This window comes from Lissotriton vulgaris, chromosome 12 (genome assembly GCF_964263255.1).
Source record: "Lissotriton vulgaris chromosome 12, aLisVul1.2, whole genome shotgun sequence".
Lineage (NCBI taxonomy): Eukaryota > Metazoa > Chordata > Amphibia > Caudata > Salamandridae > Lissotriton > Lissotriton vulgaris.
The window spans coordinates 732,009,045-732,032,521 of record NC_141700.1 but is presented as its reverse complement, the minus strand read 5'-3'; the positions used below and the strand labels follow the sequence as shown (position 1 = coordinate 732,032,521).

Sequence of the window (23,477 nt, the reverse complement as noted above, 5' to 3'; positions counted from 1 at the left end):
CTCCAGTAGAACATGGCGTGCAAGCCACTCAGGAAAACTTGGTTGCTCAACTCACTGTTTTTACTAAAATAGCTACAACAGTAGTGCAGCGTCAATGGCCTCCATGCTAAAACTGCTGCAGCAACCGGCAAAGGATGGACATAAAATAAAATCTTTCCATGCAGCAAAGACAAGCATGATCCAGATGAAATTCAAAAATATTGACTCCAGCTTTGAAGCCTTTGTGCACTGTGTAAAGAGCTGGAGCAGGTAGTCTCAGAGATGGAGGATCCACAATACTAGATGCAGATCCAGGATAAACCTTCACTACAGATCTTGAACCACTAAGATTGAAACTTGAAGAGCCAATGAACCGCTCTTTTGTTCCAATTTAAGGTTAGTTAGTAGAGTAATTTGTCCAGATTCCAGGCTAAAAGATCAAACTCTATCAAAGGCTATTCACATGAAGTCAATTAAAGACAACACTGAATGTAGTTTTTCTGTTTATCCTAATGTGTGTATTAACAGCTCGAGCCCTAGATGGGAGCTGAAACAGATAGAAGAGAAATATCATCTATTTGATGTCCGGACTCAACTGACGCATTGCGCTAAATCCAAAGTCCTATGGGCTGGCTGCTCTCATGTCCTTTACAACATAGCAGCAGCCCAAGTCCTTTTAATTGAAATTCTCTACTCTCAGTATTGCACTTCATCTCCAAGCACAACTCACTGACCATTGCAGTTCTGAATTTTCCAGATGTGACCACTCTGACATTTTATTCTTTAAGGGCCAGATGTAGGTGGCCAAATACCGAGCGGTAACACAGAAATTCGCAGAATTTCTGCATTACCTACCGAAATTTGGCTGAGAGCAATGTAGGTGAGTTGAAACCTACTTGCAAAATAAGGAATCGCAAAATTGTGAATCCTTATTTTGCTCTTGCATTTAAGGAATCGGATATAGCGATTCCTTAAATGCAATGTAAGAAGCACTCAAAAAAGTGCACTTCAGCATTAAGCAATCGTTAATTACCATCAACTTCAAGATGGTGGTAAGTAGCGATTTCCTTTAAAAAAGCACTTTTTTGCTTTTTTTAAAGTGCCATGTGGCACACATCCATGCCCTTAGGGCATGTGAGTGCACCACATGTGCACAGATGCACATTTCAGGGGTTCAACAGGGTACCCTTTGGACACCCTGGCACCCTTGAAATAGCTCCTGCTATTTGCCATTCTTTAATACCGAATCGCAAATAGTGAATATCCTCCTATTCATTCCTATGGGCCTCCTTGCCCATAGGAATGAATGGCTAGGTATTCTTTATTAATGAATCTCATTTAGCGAATCGTTATTGAGGAATATTAAGGAATCGCTAATATTTTAGCGATTCCTACCTACATTCAATTCAGCGAGTCCTTAGTAGCGATTCGGTAAAAATCGCTATTAAGGACTCGCTAAATTGAATTTACCTACGTCTGGCCCTAGGTAGTTAACATTTAATATAAAGGCACAACAACTATCACTACTTCAAGGAGAATGAAGGTAGAGTGCATGTAAGCCTGGGTGTGTGTCTTAAGGAGAAAGGTATGTGGTAGGTATGTTGTGTAGCTGGGTGAGCGAGGTATGTGCAGAATCTGGAATTGTAAGGTGCTTGAGGTATCAGTAGAATGTAGAAGTTGGAGCACAATCTTTGAACATTTGTTTGGGACTCCTGGTTCATTAGGTAAAGCCTCGCCTCTTGTAGGTAATAGAATAAATCCTGCAGCAATCCGACTCCATTCTCCGTCTCGTCTCCTCTGCTTGGATTCTTACAGAAACACCTGTTGGATTCTGTTTTTGATGCAAAGGTCACTTCCACCTCGCATGTTTCCAGATCATTCATAACCGCACCTTTATCCTGAGGCGCGTCGCGCTGTAAACAAGGTCCTGCTATTAAAACTTTCCACGGAAGCTGCAACTCCATTCGCAGTCCTCAACTCACCACTCAGGCGTGTCCAACCCTTTTTTTTGTGATTGTGCTGTTTTCTTTTTTACAGGCATTTTGTGATGTGTGTAGGACAGCACGCTTGGGTACTCACCAAGAAATGCCCCTTGATCTTGCGATAAAGCCTACATGTGTGCCACAATAGCGGGGCTTCCACACCTCAGATGTAGGTAAACAAGCTCAGTTCAGACAACTGGGTGGATAACCCAGGAGGCAGACATCCTGGTACACCGAGGACTGGTTCAGCACCGATGTAACATATTTACAAGGGATTGCGACCGACTCTCATGCAAGGTAAGGCTACATTTCAAACTCTCTCTTAAATTTCGACAAATAGCAAGAGTTACTTTTGATGGATGTTGGACTCAGCCATGACCCATGCAGGTAAGAGCGGTGGAACGGTGGGGCCGGGTTGGGGGATGTGGGGGGGGATTCGACAGACGACCACAAGGGAAAATTAAATAAATAATTAAGTTTCCATCTGCCTCAATTTTAGGAGGGTGACTTGAAGTCAGTAGTATATATTCAGTCTACAGCACTTGACAAGCTGGGGCTTTTTAGTTTCAATTTTCACATAAGTATGGGACAACAAGACTCTTCATGCTTAGTTGTTTTTTGCAGAAAAACCAGAGCTAGCTTTGTCAACCACATGATATGCAGCTGTAGGTATCGTAAGAGGCGAGAGGCTGGTGGTACCTCCGCTGAAGGGTCTGGCTGTAGAGGGAATGCAGATGCCCCAAAGTGGCATTTCAAGTATTTATTTATTTGCAGTTTTATATGGCACACCCCAGACCCAACAGGATTACATACAAACATGAGAATCTAACGCTGGATACAATACAATCATAACAAGGCTAGGAAATAAAGCGTAGCTCACACAGTCAGTTGGAAAAGGAAGGTAAAAACAAGGAGCCTCATTTATGAAAAGTGACGCATCGCTGCATGAAAACAGAGATGCGTCACTTTTCATTGCGCCCTCCTTGCGACACCAATGATGCGTCATATTTCCAGTATGACGCATCATGTCGCAAGGAGTTACAGATACGTCAGTTTTTCTGACGTATCTGTAGGTGCAAAATTGACGCATTGCTGGAGTGTGTCACAAAAGTGATGCAACTCCAGCAATGGGTCATTTCACATGGGCAAGTCCCATTTCAAATGTGCCTGCATCAGTCTTACGCCTGCTGTGAATCAGGCGTAAGATATTGACGCATTTGCGTCCTAGAAGTGGTGCAGTGAAATCTCATAGAGGCTTACTTGCGACGGAACTTCCATCCTGCATACATTATACCTGGCGCAGGTATAATATAGCTCAGGGGTTTACAAAGTGACGCATCTACCTAGGTGCGTCACTTTGTAACTATGACGCAACATGGCACATTTTTTACGCCCCTGGTGCCCGCAAAAGTGACGCAAGGGCTCATAAATAAACCCAAAAGTGAGGCGAGCTCCGGCATATGTGCTGTAAGCCAGTGGTTAAGCCAAATAGCCATTTGGTGCTCTTCTCAGCAAAATAAAACATCTTCTCTACCACTGAACGTGCAGATGCCGTAAACAAACAAAGCTGCCTATATTGTGCCTGTCAATTCCAGCCCCAACTTGTTTTCGAGTTGGATGATGCTGAGGAAGGCTGACTCATTTCCCCCTTTTAAGTATATTGAAGCTGGTCAGAGTAGGTTAGGTGAGTTTTTGGGCTTTATATTTGTGTTGCCCTGAACTTCTCACTTCTCGCCTTGGCCGCTAGCCAGACTCTGTAGCAGCTGAATTGAGAGGAAGCAGAGAGGGCTTACAAGGAGTCTTTAGGGATGGTGGTCATGTGGCCCCTGGACCAGCGGTTTTCTTGGTCCTTCCATTGAAAAACCTCTGAGTGATAGGAGTTGGTGAAGGCATGCAACTTTGATTTAAGTTGAAGGTAGCCAGTTGAGGTCAGGGTGATGGTGTTTGGCATTAATATGGAGTTTTTGACTAGTGGCCTGCTAAGAAGTGCATGGCTCACAGAGCTGAAGGCTGAGGTGGTTCTGGCCTGTGATTACACAGTGAAGCACAGAATGTGTACAGGGTTAGAAATGGTGGGGGAAAGTGTGGCTGTGCACAGTTAGCTTGAGGCTACCAGAGCGGAAGATAGATAGAGTGAGCTGCCCACAGGGGGATACCACAGGATAGTAAGGAAATACTCGGTACCAGTGATAAACAATAGAAAGAAGAAGGCGCTCCCCATGCTTAAAGGGACATGTAGGAAACAAGTGATTGGCACCACAAGTACCAAAAACATACAAGGAGTAAACAACTTAGGAAGCTATGGTGGCTGCAGCGGGTCAAGGAGGAAAACAGTGTGGCTAGTATGGGTGGCACTGAGAAAAGGAGGAACAAGTTTGGGGTACTGGGAGAACAACTGTGGGATATTAAGAGAACATGTGTAGGGCAACAATAATGGCACAGAGAGGAAACCAGTGGGGGGTGCTATGGGTGCCACAGAGGGACAATAGTCAAACATGGGGGACACCCGGAGTGCAACCACTGGACAGTAAGAGTACAACTGAGGGGAAAACTATGGATGCCTATGGGTAACACCAGAGTCATGATAGGAGGAGGTATGAGGAACATAGGGTTCCACCAGAAGATTGTAATAGACCCTTCCAGGACACTGTGAGTGTGAAATGGCTGCCTGGGATACCAGGGCCCCGGTTTACTGAGCTCCAGGTATGGCTATTGGACTCTCCCAGGGTAGCACTGAGACTGAGCAGGAGATGATGAGAGGTTAGACTCACAGATCATGGTAGAGCATTTCACTGGATGTCAGTCATGATAGCATAAATAAAGTCAACCCATTCAAGTACATGGCATTTTCTACATCGCAAACTGTTGCATCGCAATTAAATCTACCTTAAGGAAATAAACTGTAACAACGCGTATGTTAATATCGCAGCACTTAATATACATAAGGATAACGAACTAGGCACACTCTGGTAGATGCATTGTGTCAGCTCCAGACCCACAAGAACCCTGTATTCTGGCAGGAGAAAAGGATTGTAAAACTTTCAGGCTCCCAGGTCTCTCCTGAACTTGGAAATTCGCTCAAGTAATATCACTAAATGCATCATGTGATCCAAATCTGTATTATGGGTATTGGCTTGGTTCCATTGTGTCCATGCTCCAAAGGCAACCCTGGCCAGTAAACTTTGTAGCAAGAGATGGCCTTCAATACGTCTTAATGAGGCTAAACAATAACAAGGCATCGCCTATATGGCTCGTTTAGATGGTGTATATACAATGGAGAAGAAGCTAGGATCATGTTTGCACCCAAGAAGGAAAGCGTGGGAGCAGTAGAAGTAAGTCCATCAAGTAACAGCAGAGTGCACATAATTATAAATGTGAAGGAAAATGCATAATTATGGCTACATGGAGGTTTAAACAATGCAGTAGGAAGTAAAGATCAGAGTAAGCAGATACTCTCTCTTTGGCATTATAAGAACCCTGTTTCCTACCATTCCAGAAAAGAGTAAACATGCCGGGAGTAAAACAATGAAAGCCAATGCCAACCAGGAGACAGCTTGTTAAATACTAAGGGGGTCATTAGGATGGTGGGCGGACTTAGTCCGCCAGCCATCCTTTCGGAGTTTGGGACCGCCCGCCATAAGAGCTGGGGTCCTGTGGGGGGGATCAGGATGCGCCAGCCACTGTGGCGGGCGCATACAGCATTTTTAGCATTGTGGCGGGCGGTGCTCTTAGCACCGCCCGCCACAATGCTAAAAATGCATATATGCATTTGCATTAACAAAGCGGTAGGCACCGCGCTGTGCCTGCCGCTTTGTTAATGCAAATGCAGGGGGGTACCACAGGTAACCCCGTGTGCACCCCCCACCTGTCCTTCACTCCGGGGGCCCGCAGGGGGCCCTCGAAGTGAAGACCGCATGCCGCCACGGAAAGGCATCTGTTTTGGGCCATGTTAATATGCCTGGCGGTGTCTAATAGACACCGCCACCATATAAAACCTTTTCCGCCCCCGCCATCCTAATATGACGGAGAGGAATTTAGGTGCGGATGGCGGGCGGATTGTCCCTGCCAGGCTGGCGGTGGCTTCCGCCAGCCTGGCGGGGGCAATCCGCCCGCCACCCTAATGGGCCCCTAAGACTGATGATTTGGATTGGCAATCTTTTGTTAAATCATAGGATGTATGCTGCTTGACGTGGGTTGAATCACAAACGGATAAAGAATTAGCTATTGACAACTTTTACAAAAATTCAGTAGCAGCAAACAAAACCTCAAATAAAAGATCGATGGCGGGAGTAGCAACCTGGGTTTCTACAAACTACATTGCCAAGTACAGCAGCTGCCCATCTCCAATGCCCCATTAATCCTTCTGCACAACTGATTGACACGTGAATATTTGCCGCAAGGAGAGACAGCCTTTACAATGCTGTTGTTACAACGGAATTCCTTTACCATGCATTCTGTACCACACAATGCCTTTACTATGCATGCCTTTAGCACAAATATGCATTTACCACAAATGCCTTTACAATGAAATGTCATATATATTTTTTCATTTAAGGCTTAGGGATGGGTAGGGGGTAAGGGTATTGGGTGGAAAGCCTGGTTTTAGGACTTAGCGGTGGGTAAGGGTGGTAAGGTTATATTTAGGGGTGGGTGAGGTGTAGGGTGGTATGGGTATTTTTAGGGTTTAGGGGCAGGTAAGGGTATTGGGTGGTAAGAGTTTTTTTAGGGTTTACGGGTGGGTAAGGAAATATGGTGGTATGGTTATAAAAAATGATTTTTTTAATAATGACAAACATGGAGTTAGAAAGGGGGGTCTCCCTCATATAAAAAAAACCGAATTATTTAGCATCTTTTGAGTTGCTAATAACTTTGGTGCTGCTTGACAAGCCTATACCAAACTTTTCAAAAAGTGCTCTTATTTGCCTGGTTTGTGCATAGAAATTTTCCTGTTGACCCGTCAATGCTGAGAAAAAAGGGAGGTCCCAAAAATAAATTTTCACCATTCATTTTTCCATAGGAACTTTAGACACAGCTGGAGCCTAAACCACTGAACGAATTTACACCAAATTTGGCAGAATGCTAGATCTTATTCCAGAAAGATTGTGTTGTGGTGTAAATCTGCTCCGTAGTTTTTGAGCAATTATTGCTAAGATGCGTTGTATATCTAGGGACTCATCGACTCCGTGGATCCCGACAGATCTCAATCTGAGTTCTAATTGGCTGCCAACACATCATCAAGGTAGTAGTGGCATCCAACTGGGTCGCAATCCTGAGTCCTAAAAAAAGTTTTCGAAAAATACATAAGGGGCAAGGTAGGGATCTCCTGATCCCCTAGTCGTGCTGGCGGGGTCCCACAGGGATCCTGCCTGGGGTCAAAAACGTTTTTTTCCCACATATATTTGCAGAGAATCAGTGAATCTGCAGCAAAATAAAAAACAGGTGTGGGCTCCATCGCTTGCTTTTGATACATCCCCCGGGTTGGCCCGGGCAGAAAACGTTTATTTTTGAGTGAGGGGGGCATTTGTGGCCCCTCCCCCAGGCTGATTTCAGCCCCAAAGGACCTCATCCCTGGGGCCCGGCATGTTTTTCAGGGGGAGGAGAGCATGCAAACCCTTTCCCTGGGCCATTTCCAACCTCGGAGACCCATCTTGTAAGGGGACGGGTCCCCTCCCCGAGCATCATAGGCCTGGGGACCCCATTCCCCTGGGGGCCATGAAACTAAAGTGAAAGGGAGGGGAGCTCCCCAACCTGATTAATTAGTGGCCGCAGGGACCCCATCACCCAGAGTCAGCTCACAACCTATGTCCTGCGGAGTCCATCCCTGGGACATAGCGGTTTCCCTGTCCACACCTGCATGGGCAAGGAAACCTGTATTTCCTCTCACTTGGCAGGAGCATTTTTAAAACTCCCACCAAGCAGGGGCAAACACAAAGTCTGCTCCTAGTAGGCGGGAGCTTTGAAAATGCTCCCACTCGCTGGGAGGAGACTTTTGATCTGTTTCCCTGCCTTCACTGAAGTGGGCAGGGAAACAGATCAAAATATTGCTAGCATCTAGAGGGAGTAGCATTAGTAGCTGGTCCCTCTGGGTTGAAGTAATGCCGTCCCCAGCTGCATACAGGGAGCCGACTGGGGCCTTGGTGCACCCCATGCGGCCCCCTACAAGTATATGGTGGGTGCCCTGGGTGTGCGCCAGGTCACCCACCTTCAGAAAATGCAGGGGATGGAATCCCCGGGGCCAAAAGTGTCTCGGGAGGAGGACTGCATCGACCCACTTCCCTTAAGTTTTAAAAATGGCCCTAAGGGATGGAATCCCCAGGGTCTAAAGAGGATTGGGGAGAGGGAGCTGCGAGTTACTCCCTCCCTTTTATTTTAAGTATTGACATGTGGGATGTGGTCCCCAGGGCCTAACAAGCCTCAGGGAGGGAGGCAATGTGCCCCCCTCCACTTTAGGAAAAACACAACAGCCTGGGGGATGGGTCTCCAGAGCCTAATAAGGTCCAGGGAAGGGTCAAAGTGCCCTTTCCTTTTAACCCATTCGATGCTGATGACGAGCTCAGCTCGTCATCAGCCACGGTGGTCGTGTGCGGATGACGAGCTGAGCTCGTCATCTAACGCTGCTTTTAGAAAAAAGCAGCGTAGTGGAAAAATAACCGCCGCTGCGATACGGTTAATTAAAATAACAGCCCTGGGGCAAAGGGTCCCAAAGGCATAATAAGGCTCGGGGACCATGCTGCCCCCTCCCCTTATCAAAAACAAAGGCCTGGCGGATGAAGTCCCTGGGGCCTAATGAGGCTTGAGGAGTGGGCCACACTGCCCTCCTCCCCTTTCAAACATATATGGCCCTCGCGATGAGGTTCCCAGTGCCAGGCCCTGTGGCCAACCCCCGCCGTGCAAGGCTGAAGGCTGTTTACATAGTGAGGTTTCTGCCTTTGGGGGTGTGGGTCACAGGGCCTGGCTGCAGCATGGGGTTGGCTCTATGCAAAGGGGTGACCACATGCCCTGTGACCATCCCCTCCCCATGCATGACTGACGGTCCTGAGCAGTGTGCGGTTTACTGCCTGTACAGAGGTGGGACAGAGGGCCTGGCCAAAGGCTGTGCTCAGCGTGGGGTTGGCTGCATGCAGGCGGTTGACCATAGGCCAGGCTCTTCACCAACCCCCTGCTGCACACAACCAAAGGCGGTACAAAACCTTGTACCGCTTTTGGCCGCCATAAGTGTGGCAGGGTATGCTCAGACGTGAGTCCCTTGCACACTTTGCCACTGGATTCAAGCAAGCCAGGCTGAAGACGGCTGGAATGCCAGAAACCGGTCCTCGGAAGCTTGTTTCTGGTCCAGGGAAGACATGGCTTGGCAGTTCGGGCTGGACTGTTCCCATGAGGCACAGGGTCAGACTGATTTGCATATAGCCATGTCTGAACTGGGGTGGCAGAGTGGGCTAAAGAACGGTGATGTATTAAACCCAGATCTTTTGACTGGGTGTGAGTGTTTGATTGATTCAGATGCTCCGTCCATCACCACCCCCTTTTGTACCCCCCCTTTTGTACCGCACACAGCCAAAGGGCATGTGCAGCAGGGGGTTGGGTTTATGTATGGTAATTAAATGTTACATTACATTAAGTAAACCCTATAAATTCACTGAAACAACCAAAGGTTAAGATGAAGTTATAGTTAAGTTAAGTGAAATGTTCAGTAACAGCCTAACGTTTTAAACTGTAAAAACCACAGAAATTCATCAGTTATAGTTATTTCAAGTAACTATAACTCGTGCTCTAGCGTAATTATAACTCAGATCCTCGCCATGCACTGCTAATTTCCCCAGATATTACATCACTCATGACATCTTCTATGACATCATTGACAATATCACTGCAACATTTGCAGTGAAATTATTGATGAGAAAACTGTGTATGGTGGGGGCTTGAGTTATAGTTACATTAGAGGATGGATCTCTACAAAACTATGCAGAGATCTTCCCTTTTCTTCATTGGCTGATGATGCAAAGTTTCATGGTGATAGTTAAGGGTGCGCAAAGAAAAAAGGGGGGGTCTCAAAACACGTTTTTCCACCAATGAATTATCCATTGACTTTTTTAAAAGACATAGTGGCAAAATAGCTGAACGGATGTTCATGAAACTTGGCAAGAATATAGATTATGGTGTGGAAAGGGTCATTTGATCTAAATTAGGTCAGTAGTTTTTAAGTAGTAAGGGACAAAACATAGTGATATATTAGGCCTCAGTATACCACAGTACCTTTGCGGTATACAGCTGTACCTGGCGATTACAAAACACCATATGATTGGATAATGAAATCCCATGCAAATTGCAAAGGTAGCCATATTGTTTAGACCACAGTTTGCCTTTTTTCTTTGTCTTAAAGTAAAATTTAGGTTATTACTCTTGTTTTAATGTATAGTAAGAAATTAGGCAGTTTACCAAACTCTGTAGAGGTAGGAAAAAGTTGTTTTATGGATTTATATATTTAAAAAAAGGTTAACGCAGTAGGCGGTACTATCACAATAGTATCTAGACAGTTCCGTGGTACCTAATGTAAAAAAAATCATATATGACAAAAGACACTCTATGACACTCTACTCCACTCTACGACATGCTTCTGTACTCTATGTCTACTCTGTGGCACACCATTCACCTCTCCACCACTCCAATCTATGCCACGAAACTCTATGCCACTCCACTTTATACGACTTCACTCTACACACTCTATTCCACTCTTCGCCCCTCCACTATACGGCACTCAACTCCACTCTATGCCACTCCACTCTACAAAACTATACTCCTCTCTGTGACACTCTACAACACTCTACTCCACTCTATGTCACTCTACAACACTGTAGTCCACACTACAAAAGTCTATGCACTCCCTCTATGCCACGCCACTCTACAAAACTCTATGCATCTCCACTCTAGACACTCCACTCTACGATACTCCACTCTACAACACTGTACGCCACTCTACTCCACTCCTCTCTATGACACTCCACTCTATGACGCTGCACTCCACAAGACTCTTCTCTCTACGACACTAGACTCAATGAGACTCTACTCTATGAGACTCTATGTCACTCTGGTCTACAACACTCGACTCCCCTCTATGCCTCTCTACATCACTCTACTCAATGACATTCCACTGTACGTCCCTCCACTTTATGGCCCTCCACTCTACAACACTCCACTCCACTGTCTGCTTCTCCACTGTACTCTAAGTCATGCCATTCTACTCTATGCCACTCCACCTTAGAACCTCTACTCCACTGTATGCCCTTCCACTCTAGGACACTCTACAATACGCCACTCCACTTTACGGCACTGTACTCAACGACACTCTACTATATACCAATCTGCTCTACAACACTACACTCTGCTTTATCCCACTCAACTCAATTGTACGACACGTCAGTCTGCTCTACGCCACTCCACTCTACTCTACTGTATGCCCCTCTACTCTATGACATGCGACTCCACTCCAATGTACGACATTACACTCCACTCTATGACATGCCACTCACTCTACCACACTCAAGTCTATACCCATCCACTCTAAGACACTCTAATGCAGGCCACTCTAAGACATGCTACTTCACTCTTCTTAATGACAAATAAATCCGCTCCTCTCTACTCTACTCCAGTCTACTATATGACATACCACTCCACTCTATGCCACTTCACTCTACATCACAACACTCTACACCATGACACTCTGCATCATGACACTCTATGCCACAACACTCTATGCCTCGACACTGTATGACACAATACTCCACGACACAACACCTTATGCCACAAGACTGTATGCCACTCCACCCTACTCCACTGTATGACACTCTACTCCGCTCTACAACACTTTATCCCCCTCCACTCTACAACTGTACTCCATTATATGCCACTCCACTCTACAACACTCTTCTCCACTCTATGCCACTGTGCGACACTTTACTCCACTGTGTGCCACTCTACAACACTGTACTCCACTCTATGCAATTCCATTTATGGCACTCCACTCTATGACAGTCTATGCCACTTCACTCTACCTCCATCTACAACACTCTACGACACTCCTCTCCACAACACTGTACTCCAGTCTATGCCATTCTAATCTCATCCTCAACGCTGCACTATATGACACTGCATTCTACGACACTCTTCTCAGCTGTACTCCGCGATACTCCACTTTACGACACTCCACTCTGAGACATTCTACTGCACGCTGCACTCCGTGCAACTTCCTCTATGCCACTCGAATCCACTCCACTCTGTGGCTCTTTATGCCACTTCACTCTACCACACTCTATGACAGTCCACTCTACCACACTCCTCTCTACAACACGCTTCTCTGCTCTACTCTACCACACTTCACCCGATGAGACTTCACTCTATTCCACTCCGCTCTATAATACTCTACTCCACGCTATGCCACTCTGCAAAACTGTACTCTATGACACTCTACTTGACGACACTCCACTCAACAACACTCAACTCGAGGACACTCCACTGTGCGCCACACAACTCTATGACACTTGACTCTACAACACTGTACTCTAGTGTGTGTTCCTCTGCTCTACTTTACTCTACGACATGCCACTCCATTTTACGCCACCCCAATCAAGAACACTCTGCTCCACTGTATGCCCCTCTAGTCTATGAGACTCTACTCCACTCCGCAACATGCAACTCTACTCCAGTGTACGACATGCCACTCCACTCTATGATATGCCACTCCACTTTATAACACTCCAATCTATGACACGCTACACCACTCCACTATATGGCATGCCACTCTACTCTAGGACATGCCACTCCACTCTATGATATGCCACTCCACTTTATAACACTCCAATCTATGACACTCTACACCACTCCACTATATGGCATGCCACTCTACTCTAGGACATGCCACTGCACTCTATGATATGCCACTCCACTCTACGCCCCTTCACTCTAAGACACTCTGCTACGTGCCACTCTAAGACACGCTGCTCCACTCTATTCTACAACATGCCACTCCAATCTATGCTGCTCCAGTCTACTCTATGACATTCCGCTCCACTCCACTCTACGCCATGCCACTCCACTCTACGACACTGGATGCCATGACACTGTATGCCACAACACTCTACAACATTCCATTCTATGCCACAGCCCTTGCTGCTCTACAACCTTGTACTCCACTCTACGACACTCTGCACAGCTCCCTCTATGCCACTCAATGCCACTTTACTCCACTCCATGTAACACTACTCCACTCTACTCCACTGCCACACTCTACGCCACTGATCTCTATGCCGCTCTATGCCACTCCACTCTACCACACTCTCCAACACTCCACTCTACCACTCTCCTTTCTATGACACTCCACTGCACAACACTCCACGCTTATAGTCTCTCGCTCTACTGTGTGACACTCCACTCTACAACACTGTACTCCCCTCTATTCCACTCCCATCTACGACACTCTTCTCTTTGACACTCCACTGTATGACACACGACTGTACGATACTCTCCTCTATTCTACTTAATGACACTCAACCTAATGACACTACACTCTGAGCACTTTACCCCTCTCATCTCCTGTCCATGACACTCCACTCAACAACACTCTACTCCACTTTATACCACTCTATGACACTCTACCCAATGACACTCCACTTGACAACACTCCACTCAATGACATTCCACTGTACAACACTCCTTTCTACGACACTCCACTCTATGCCACTCCCCACTACTCCACGCAACTCCACTCTAGAACACTGCACTCTAGAACACTCTACTCCCCTGCATGTCCCTCCACTGTATGCCACTCTACTCCATTCTACGACTCTACAACATGCCATTCCACTCCACTTACAACATGCCACTCCACTTATGAAATGCCACTTCACTCTACTACATGCCACTTTACTCTAGGCCACTCAACATCACTCTACAACACTCCACAACACGACATGCCACTCCACTGTTCAGCATGCCACTCCACTCTACGCCCCTCTGCTCTTAGACCAGGTGCCCATGAGGGGTGGAGCGTTGAAAGCTGGCAGAGCACCCAATGTGGCAGTCAGTCGAAAACAAGAAGGTAAACGCTCCCTCTTGCACACTGAAAGCAATGCTTGTGTCTGCTACGGTTCATCTGTGAATTGTAGCGCTATCTTTTATATTCCTTCTTGGAAACACCAAAGTGGTGTTATAGACCCACTCTTATTTACCTTCTTCTTAAATGATGTTGAAAACTACTTAGGCAAATGTAATCTTGATGTACCCAAGCTAAGCAGTAGGAGGACCCATATACTTTCCGCAGATGATACTGTTCTGATTTGTTTGACCGAATTTGGTATGCACAGGCCTCTGGACAAATTCAAGAATTTTTGCAAAGAGAAAGATCTGATTGTTAACATTGACAAGACCAAGTTAATGATAATGAAACTGGTCCCCAATTTGAGAAGCCAACCTACAGTCAGTTGTCAACAGACTGAACTTCGAATACCTTGGTGTGCATTTCATCCAAAAACTACATTGGCAAGCACGCCCGCAACAGGCCACAATTTTACTTAGGCGAACAACTGATGAAGTGCTGCAATTTACACCTAAGAATGGAGCCAACCCATAAGCATGATTCTAAAGGTTTATATGTAGAAAGCAGTCTCCACGACAACCTGTCGTGCTGGACTCTGGGCTTATTTTAAGACCAGGGATCTCCAAATAATTGGCAAGGATTTCTTGAGATCCTTACTTAAGTTAGGCCATGGTACCCCCTTAGTAGAGTTGTGTATGGAGATAGGCGTAAAACCCATCTCTGATGTTATTGCATTATGTCCTATGTTAGACTGGACACAACGGAATAGAAATTGACATTGGGAAGCATATATAATATGTATGTTGGAGGATTCTGCCCATGGGAGAGCTAACAACTATTGATGGGTAACGCATGATATAAGTATTCTTGCAGATTTTGGGGTTCCGACATTTTTTGAATGAACCAACCTCAATCTGTTCTGATGCAGTCAAACTAGTTAGGAAGCAAACTGGTTGCAAAAGCCCAAAAGCGGGATTGCCACCTTCAGGCCAGCTTCAATGACATGCAGCTCTTTCTCAATAAAGCAATAACTGGGTTCAAGCATGCATCCTGCTGGAGGCACGTCACACTTTGTATGTCAAGTGGAATATGCCTCCTATGAGCAAGGGTCCTTGTAATGGTGATTCCCGGGAAGAGACGCTTTGTTTTAGCTGCTCGCCGTTCATGGCTTCTTCCTTCCATATAATACCATGCACTGATACACTAGCCTTATGTTACACAAGGGGTCATGAGCCCAAAAATGTCCACGGACTGGATAATTCTCGCCTCGGTGCCTACTCTAATCATGGGGTCCCACGCTGCAACACTGGGCAATAGCTTGCTTAATCTCCACTACGGCGGCCCACCCGCTGCGGGATGCCTGGCTTTCACCTTGGGGATGCCCAGTAGGGGTTATCTCACAGGGAAAAGCCAGGACGGGTTCCCAAGGCAAGCGCCTTAATGCCTTCGGGTGATACGTGCGCTATATAAGTCGCAATACATTTACATTTACATTTACAGGGGTGATCCTATAATGTACTCTTTTGTTGCTCCTTACATCTGTTCTGCATGGCTCACTCTGAGAAGGAACTAATGATGATCTCAGCCATTGCAACCAGCTTGTGTACCATGGGGGGTGATTATAGTATTTTTTATCTATTGCACATTTTCTGATGCTAGTGGTATTTGATTTAAATGCTTTTATTTTGTGCATGCATTTTAGTAATTCGTAATTCATGATTTTGTAGGTATTTAGTCGATTTTGTTGTGGTTTATGCAGGTATTGCCTGTAGCACTCTAGGTGTCAGTAAGAGGCAGTAAGGGATTAGTTGTATTCTACAGTAAATCCCAGTCAATGAAAATAAGGGCACCTGTGCAGGACACTATGTATGATTAACCAATCTTCAGGGTAGGGTTGAAAATGTACCTGTAAAAGCTGAAGGAGGAAGCCCTGGCACTAACAGTGCCTCCGACCAAGAGGAGGTGGTGTCTCCTGTGCTACTTCAGAGTAAGCATGGGCGGAAAATCCGTTTCGCTCGCGGATTTTGCGGATTTTCGGTAAATTCGCAATCCGCGAGATTTGCGAATCTCCCGCAAAATCCGCAAATCCGCGAGCAGCGGATTTTGCTCGCACTGTTCGCACTGTTCGCGTGAGTTCGCGCCCCGCGAATAAGTGCAAAATTGCAGAAATACGATCTTAGCAAAACTGAAACTACTTACCAGGTTCAAAAGTTCAGGCTCATCATTAGTAGCCATTTCCTGTAGTGCTTCCTGAGGGGCCCCTCCAGAGTTCAGTTGCCAGTTGAAACTATTATGTGACCCTGCTCTGAACCTCAGAATAGTTACACATATGCCACAAAGGTCCTGAATTACAGCTAAGGGAGACAAGCAGGAGCCAGGCTGGAAGTTCAAATCCATTAATCAGCCCCTAATTCATTATTGTCAGTTGGGGCAGGGCAGGTGTTGTAACTAATTTTGCAACAATGAAAGCACTTAGCAAGTGCAAAAGATCACTAATCAGGAAGCACTAAGGAAGCAGGTGCCAGCTAAAAAAATATTCTGTGACACATTAATCAGCCCCAAATTAATTCAGGTCACTTGAGGCAGGGAAGGTGTGCTTGCGTTGCCACAATAATGTACACTGACTGGACAACCAGAGGGTGCTGTGATGAAACAGAGGGTGGCATGGGTGGGCCAGAGGGTGGCATGAGTAGTCAGAGAGTGGCAGTGGTGACAGAGAGTGGCAGTGATGAAGAAGAGTGTCCCAAACAGGCTGGACACGTAGAAACAACAAGTTCGCGAAACTTGCGACCCGACAGGTAAGTTCGCAATTTGCGAAATTGTACAAAACCCTCGCGAACTGGCAGAAACCCGCGCAAACACACAAAAAAAAATCAGCAAATTCGCGAGAATTCGCGGATTTTGCGGATTGCGAGTTCGCAAATCCGCAAAATTCGCGAACGCGAGATTCGCAAAATTCGCCCATGCTTACTTCAGAGGCGGATGTGTTGTTTAAGCGTGTTTTCAGAAGATTCAAAACAGACAACCATTTCTCTTTGTGGATGGGGGGGGGGGCACTCTGGGCTGGGGTGAACTTCTAAATGTTTGGAATTGCAGCAATTTGTTTAGCTTGAGCAACTCCGGTATATAGTGCAAGCCGGTTCCCTGTGTAAAGTAAAGGACAAAATGGTTGCCGTAGCCTGTAGACACTTTCATAGCTTGAAGCAGTTTTTCAGTCATGCCACAGGTGGCGCTGTTCCTAAGTACTTAAATGGCGGGTGCTACTGTGGATTAAGTATGGGGCCAGAGCCTCCTGAGACTGAAAGAGAAGAGGGTGAAGAGATCAGTGGGGAGGAAGGAGAGCCTGTAAAAAGGTGAGGGCAGGTTCTTAGGCTAGGGAAACATAGGAGAGCAGTACAGAACAAAATAAACAGGATACAGTGCTGTGAAAAAATCAGTCTCCTGGGCTTTCCCAATTCTCTTTGTTGTCTTTCATGGAACAGGTTTATGACGGCGAGCCGCATTTGAAGATTACAGAGGCAGAAGATTGGTCGTAAAGCAGTGAACGGGCAAAGTCCCAAGCGGCTCACAGATCTGCAGACCCGGAGCACAGGCTACCAAGATAAGACAAACCGTGGTGACCGCGAAGATGGGTTCATCTGGGAATTCACGCCAACACTCCCAAATGACGTGGAAGACTCCCACTTTTTTTAGCCAACATTTGTTGTATTTTATCCTTCTTACGCCTATATGTTCTCGGATGGTGGCATGCATGCCTGTGCGGACCGAGGCACTGGGCGCCCTAGAGATCCCGGGAGACCCATACTCTGTGTTTGTTCTGCATGAAGGGTATGTAGAGACTGATTCAGAGGGCAATACAAGGGCTGATGGGACCATAACCCTTCTAAAGGGACCTCAGATCATTGTGGTGGACACAGGAGGCCCCTGGGACCAGGAACTCCTTCTGCAGCGTTTGGCAGGGCAGTGCGTGCAGCCCACCCAGGTCACCTATGTGGTCTGCACCCACGGCCACTCTGACCATGTTGGCAACCTCAACCTCTTCCCTTGGGCCACTTACTTGGTGAAATATGACGTGTCTAGAGGAGACCGCTACTTCAGTCATGACTTTCGGAGTGGTCAATCCTACCAGATAGACAGCTGGGTAGAGGTCTTTGCTACACCCGGGCATACAGGCAGCGATACCAGTGTGTTGGTGAGGAGCACCTCTCTGGGTACCGTGGTTGTGGCTGGGGACCTGTTTGAGCGAGAAGGGGATGACGGGAGCTGGCAGGAGCTGAGTGAGAACCCCATTCTACAGGAGGAGAACCGGCAGAAGGTGCTACAGGTGGCTGATGTGGTTATCCCAGGCCACGGTGCACCTTTCCGCGTCATCCGGGAGTGAACAGTAACAACAGATTGTAGGAGGCAAAAGGGACATTTAACTATAACTTAGGGAAGGAACCAAAGGGCATATGTACAAAAGCATTTTTACTGTCACAAACGGCCCAATTCACATAATCGGGCCTTTTCCGACCGCAAAAATGTTTTTTCATATGCACAAAGCTTAAATTGCAATTCGCATGTTAACGAATTGCAATTTGTGTTTAGCAATTCGATGTTTGGAAGGGGCGTGCTTAGGGCATTCCTTCCAGTGCTATGTATGAATGTTTTGTGACCGAATTATGGTTTCAAAAATTCATTTTTTACTGACACCTCACTGGCAGTGGTAACCATTCGCAAATAGGAAGGGGTCCCCACAGGGCCCCTTCCACTTTGTGAATGCTAAAACAAATATTTTTTAAGAGTATGTAGTGGTCATAGGGGCAGCAGGCCACCATCCCTGTGATGGCTGTAATTCCTAACGGGTCTCAAACTGAAACCTACCTCAATAACATTCATGAGGTAGGTCTAAATTTTGTATTTATGCCCCCCAAATTATATTTATTATTATTATTACTTTATTTCGGCCAATTTGGCCATAAAAGTCACAAACATACATAGAAAATCAGGCAATAAGCATAGCAGTAATTAAGAAAATGGTACATGGAGAAAGAATAGCTTTTACAATTCATTTTTTTTAAAAACAAACACGCAAATAATTATATTTGATAGCATACATTATAAATAATGGTCCTTTTTTGCTCTTATCTTTTGAAGTGGTTCTGTAGGCACGTCAGCTCCATTGTACAAGCTGGAGCCAAGGAAGGGTGTAAGCTTCTTTCCTGTATCCTCTGCCAGAGTTAAGTCCCTGGCACACCAAAGGACATCTGAGCACATCACAGAGTCTTATCTCTGCCGGCCGCATCTTACACCCTTTTATTCTTTGTGGAGCTATTGATGATGTAGAGTCCAGGCAGTGAGATAAGACTGCCCATCTTAATCTTACCAAGCTGTCCCCAAGTGTATCACCTCCATTTCTTTTCCAGGAGACAGGTCTTTGTCCCATTTGTCTCACCCCACTATCTTCTCTCGGATCAATAATTCTCAGGACCCCAAGAAAAGGTCTCACTGACATGGAGAGGTGACATAGTGGTCAAGGTTGTGTGAGATGGTGTGCAGGGTTGCGTGATGTATATGTTGGTGGAGATACCATCACACAACTGTTGTTTTCTTTCCTCAGTTGGGATTGGTTGCATTGTGATTTGTTATGGTTTGATGCAATGGAGAGGATTACTTGTAAGTGATGGTGTGCCTGTTGCCCTAAGATATCATCCAGGTGAGGTTCCATCCCTAGCAGTAGTTGCATGTGTGGACGGCCAGGGGTGATAGAAGGAGAGGGGCGGAGCTGAGTCATGTGATTAACTCCGCCAATGAAAGTGCCCTGGATTTTTCTGTCACCTTGAATTATTCAGAATAGAAAAGAAGGCAGCCTTTCTTGTTGACTTGAAGAAAGGAAATACAGACACAAGTATTTATTGTAGAAGCCTACCATGAGAAGGAATATGTTGTGACTTAGCTGCATTAGAGGAACATGAGCAGTGCAGGCATCAGTGGGATAGGAAGATTGAGAGAAGTGTGGAACCGAAGAGAGGAGAAAGGATGGAAAGGGAAGGAGAAGATAAGGAACGAGGACTGTTCTAGGTTTCCTTTTCTCCTCCTATGATCTTCTCCGCATTGCTTTGATGTCATCTCACGCTAGTCTACACACCAATCAACATGACATGAATTGACTCACTCCAATAACCTCTTCAAGTCACGCAGGGTCCAAGGTCTCTCAGCTCAGTCAGCTGCACTCCATGCCCCTCTCACTGAGGCCTCCTCCCAGGACACCAGCTCTGTCTGATTCAACCAGGCTTAGTCTATAGATCTCAACTCCTAGTGCAGCACATGTCTGAGCTCTAGCAAGGCCTCCCTTTTGTGCCTCACCCCAAAGATTTACACCCAGGGAGCAAATCCAACCAAACCTAACTTGCGGGACATATACCTGCAAGGGACAAGGTCACCTAGCCCGAACTGGACTCCCCTCAGTGTCTCGTCCGACATCTTCTGGGGCCGGCTTCCCTTACTCTGTGCTCTAAGAATCTTACTCCAAAGGTATAACCAACCCTTGCATTTCAGACCACTGAACTAATCCAGGGCACGCTCTAGGTCTTTGTGGGGTGAAAGTGCAGGTTATTCGCCCCTGATAACTCTAGTATTTTTCGGATATAGACTGCTCCAGATTGCAAAACAAGTGGTGGTGCCAGAAACAACTTAAGCAGTGGTTAGAGGGAATCAGAGCACATACACATGTTTCTCTTCTTTGTATTTCAACCTCAGTTCTGATATATGGAAGTATTGGGCTGTATTTGTCAACGGACAAGTGACTCGTGCTTAGGTGTGTGTCTGACTTCCTTCAGCGAAGAGAGATACTCAAGAAGAAACTGCTGATCAGAGCAAGCCAAACATCAAGCAAATAAACCTCAAAGAACTGCATGGCCTTGGTGGACACCACCTTTTGCAAGCATTCGGAGACTGGGAATTAATAAAAGGCGTGTGAAGCCGCCAATGTGGCCCTGTAGATCTTAGCGACAGAAGCCTGCTCTGTGAGGGCCAATGTCGCTGCTCTGGTGTAGTGGGCTGCATCTCCTGCAGGGAAGGTTCTTACCCCTCCATGGCGTAGAATTGGTTGAAGAATAATAACCTGCTGGAATGGATGCCCTTGCTCAATTATGACCCCCACAATTAGTAACAGGGAACTGCTGAAGTCCTTGGGGTGGTCCTTTTATAGTATCTGAGCCAAAACCTTCTAAACTATAAAGAGTTGGAGAGTAGGAAACAATAGCAGGAGCAAGATCTCCTGGTTGACCAACTTCTACAAAAAAACCTGATGCACACCCTCCACATTACCAAAAAGATTATAGTAGAATGATCTTTGATTTAAGAAGGCGACACCATGTCATTTACGCCTGGGAGAGCCCTATCGGTGAAGAACGAATGGTCATTCAAATGTCCTTGTTTGCTGCACACATATATTTTCTTGCCTTGAGTGTGCGAGGAGGTCCATCCAAGGCCACATTGGGTGACCCCAGTAGTGCTAGGGCTGAGTGCTGAAAAGGACACATCATGATGCTGGTTCTCTGAGCCGCTCAAGAGTGGAGAGGCAATGGGAGGCTGGATCCAGAGTGGAAGCAGTAGAAACAGCACTTTACCGGAAGTCCAGAGTGTACCACTGGGCAGGTCCTCCGCTTGCAGAAGAAGGTTGCAGATGTCTCTGCTGCTTTTCTTCTGACTGCCCCTGTGGAAATGGACTTTTACTCTGTGGACTAAAACATGCATTTTAAAGTCATGGGCAGCACTGTGGGATGGTGCTTAGGGTGTGGTGTTCATTGTATGTTCTGTGTAACACCTGCTCTAATTTAGAAAAGTTAATATTCTCTAGATATCCATGACCATTGTAATTGTTCCTCATTTTACATATAGTGTGTAATTTCCAAACTCCAGCCTCTGCTTTTGTTACATTTGTTTTTATAAGAGTTTCTTACACAAGGAAAGAAAGGTTGTAAGACAGTGAGTGCCATAACTAAAGGGGAGTCTGTGCATCTCTGGCTTCAGGGCTGAGTGCTTTGTATCACAAAAAACACGTATTAGGAGTTTTTCTGGAAACCCCTGAGACTGTCAGGTAACTCTAGCAGGGATTAGATGATATTCCTATATGAGTCACATTAAGAGTCACCGACATGTCAGCATCAACAGGACACCCAGAAGGATTATCTTCTTTAAGGAATATTTTATTTTAACGGGCATACTAACTACTTCGTCGCGAAAAAGGGTTATTAAGTATTTGAATTTTCCAACTTCGAAACGATTAAAAATCAGTTTTTTCAGGTAGCCTCTGATATTTGGCTCTCAAACTTACAATATAATTTGAAATACTTGTTATGGGTATAACCAGGTTACCTCCAAGGCCCAGTTAAGATTTTATGCCAGAGTATCATATAGAGAAATAAGGTCTAAGATAGATATAATGTCCTAAATATTGTTTACAAAAATATTAGCCCACTGGGTGTAGATTTTCTAGTATTAACTCCAAAGGGGAAATATTTTTGTCGACAACATTTAGGATATGGTATTTATCAGATGATATTCTAACAAAAAAAATCTGCTACCACCTCCCTAGTCAACACTGAAATATAGGTAGTATCATCATAATCAATTAGCTTCAACTATCCACAAACCTAAAGTTATTTTATGGAACTCTGTGATGGTGTCCTTAACCTCATAGATGCTAGTAAACATCCCTCCCCAGTGCTGCGCTGTCCATTGGAACTAGTGCTGAATGGACGTCCAATGGTCGTGCGCAGCACTGGGGAGGTAGTGCTGCCATCGGCCAACGCACCGACGCAGCACTTAAGGGGTTACATTCTAATAATGTTGCTTCTTTTAATTTGATGTACTGTGTGCAATGAACTGGACCAAATCTGTGAATTAATTGTGTAATTAATAAAATGATTGTATGTTGTATAAAAAGCAGAGCCAGCCTTAAACCATGTTTTGCCTCTTAATTTTGAAAATAACGGTAAAACAGCTGTAAATGATTTTTATAAATGTATACAATAAATGTATTACTACCACTTACTCTTCTCCTTTAATCTGGTGGAGTCCTTCATGGCTGCCTCAAGCTACTCAACGTGACCAACACCAGCTTTTCCAGATCTAAGACTTCAAGTGCAGAGTAGGACACCTCTCATTCGTATTAAAGGGAGGTGAGTTACTATAGAAGTGTGAGCAGCCTGCCCTCATCAGCAGACCTGGGAACCATTTTTCTAGGGTGCAGACAAATTGATAAACAACACCGCACTTAGATTGCAATGAGGCTACACGCCATAACAATATCAGCTACATTTATTAAGAAATGCATTAATCAAGAATTGATTTTTTTTTTTCCCCGGGTCCTATGATTATGCCTTCTTCCCTGCTCCATGGACCTACAGCAAGGGTCTTCTCCGAAATTCTGGTCCAACAGGCTG

General features: G+C 45.7%; 1 pseudogene across 1 annotated transcript; it reads left to right on the top strand.

The window, feature by feature from the left end:
* The first annotated feature begins 1,697 nt into the window (after positions 1–1,697).
* Positions 1,698–18,965, top strand: LOC147678420 (metallo-beta-lactamase domain-containing protein 1 pseudogene; annotated as a pseudogene). Its single transcript, XR_015302480.1, has 2 exons — positions 1,698–2,258; positions 17,532–18,965. The product of XR_015302480.1 is annotated as a metallo-beta-lactamase domain-containing protein 1 pseudogene (transcript).
* The last annotated feature ends 4,512 nt before the right edge of the window (positions 18,966–23,477 follow it).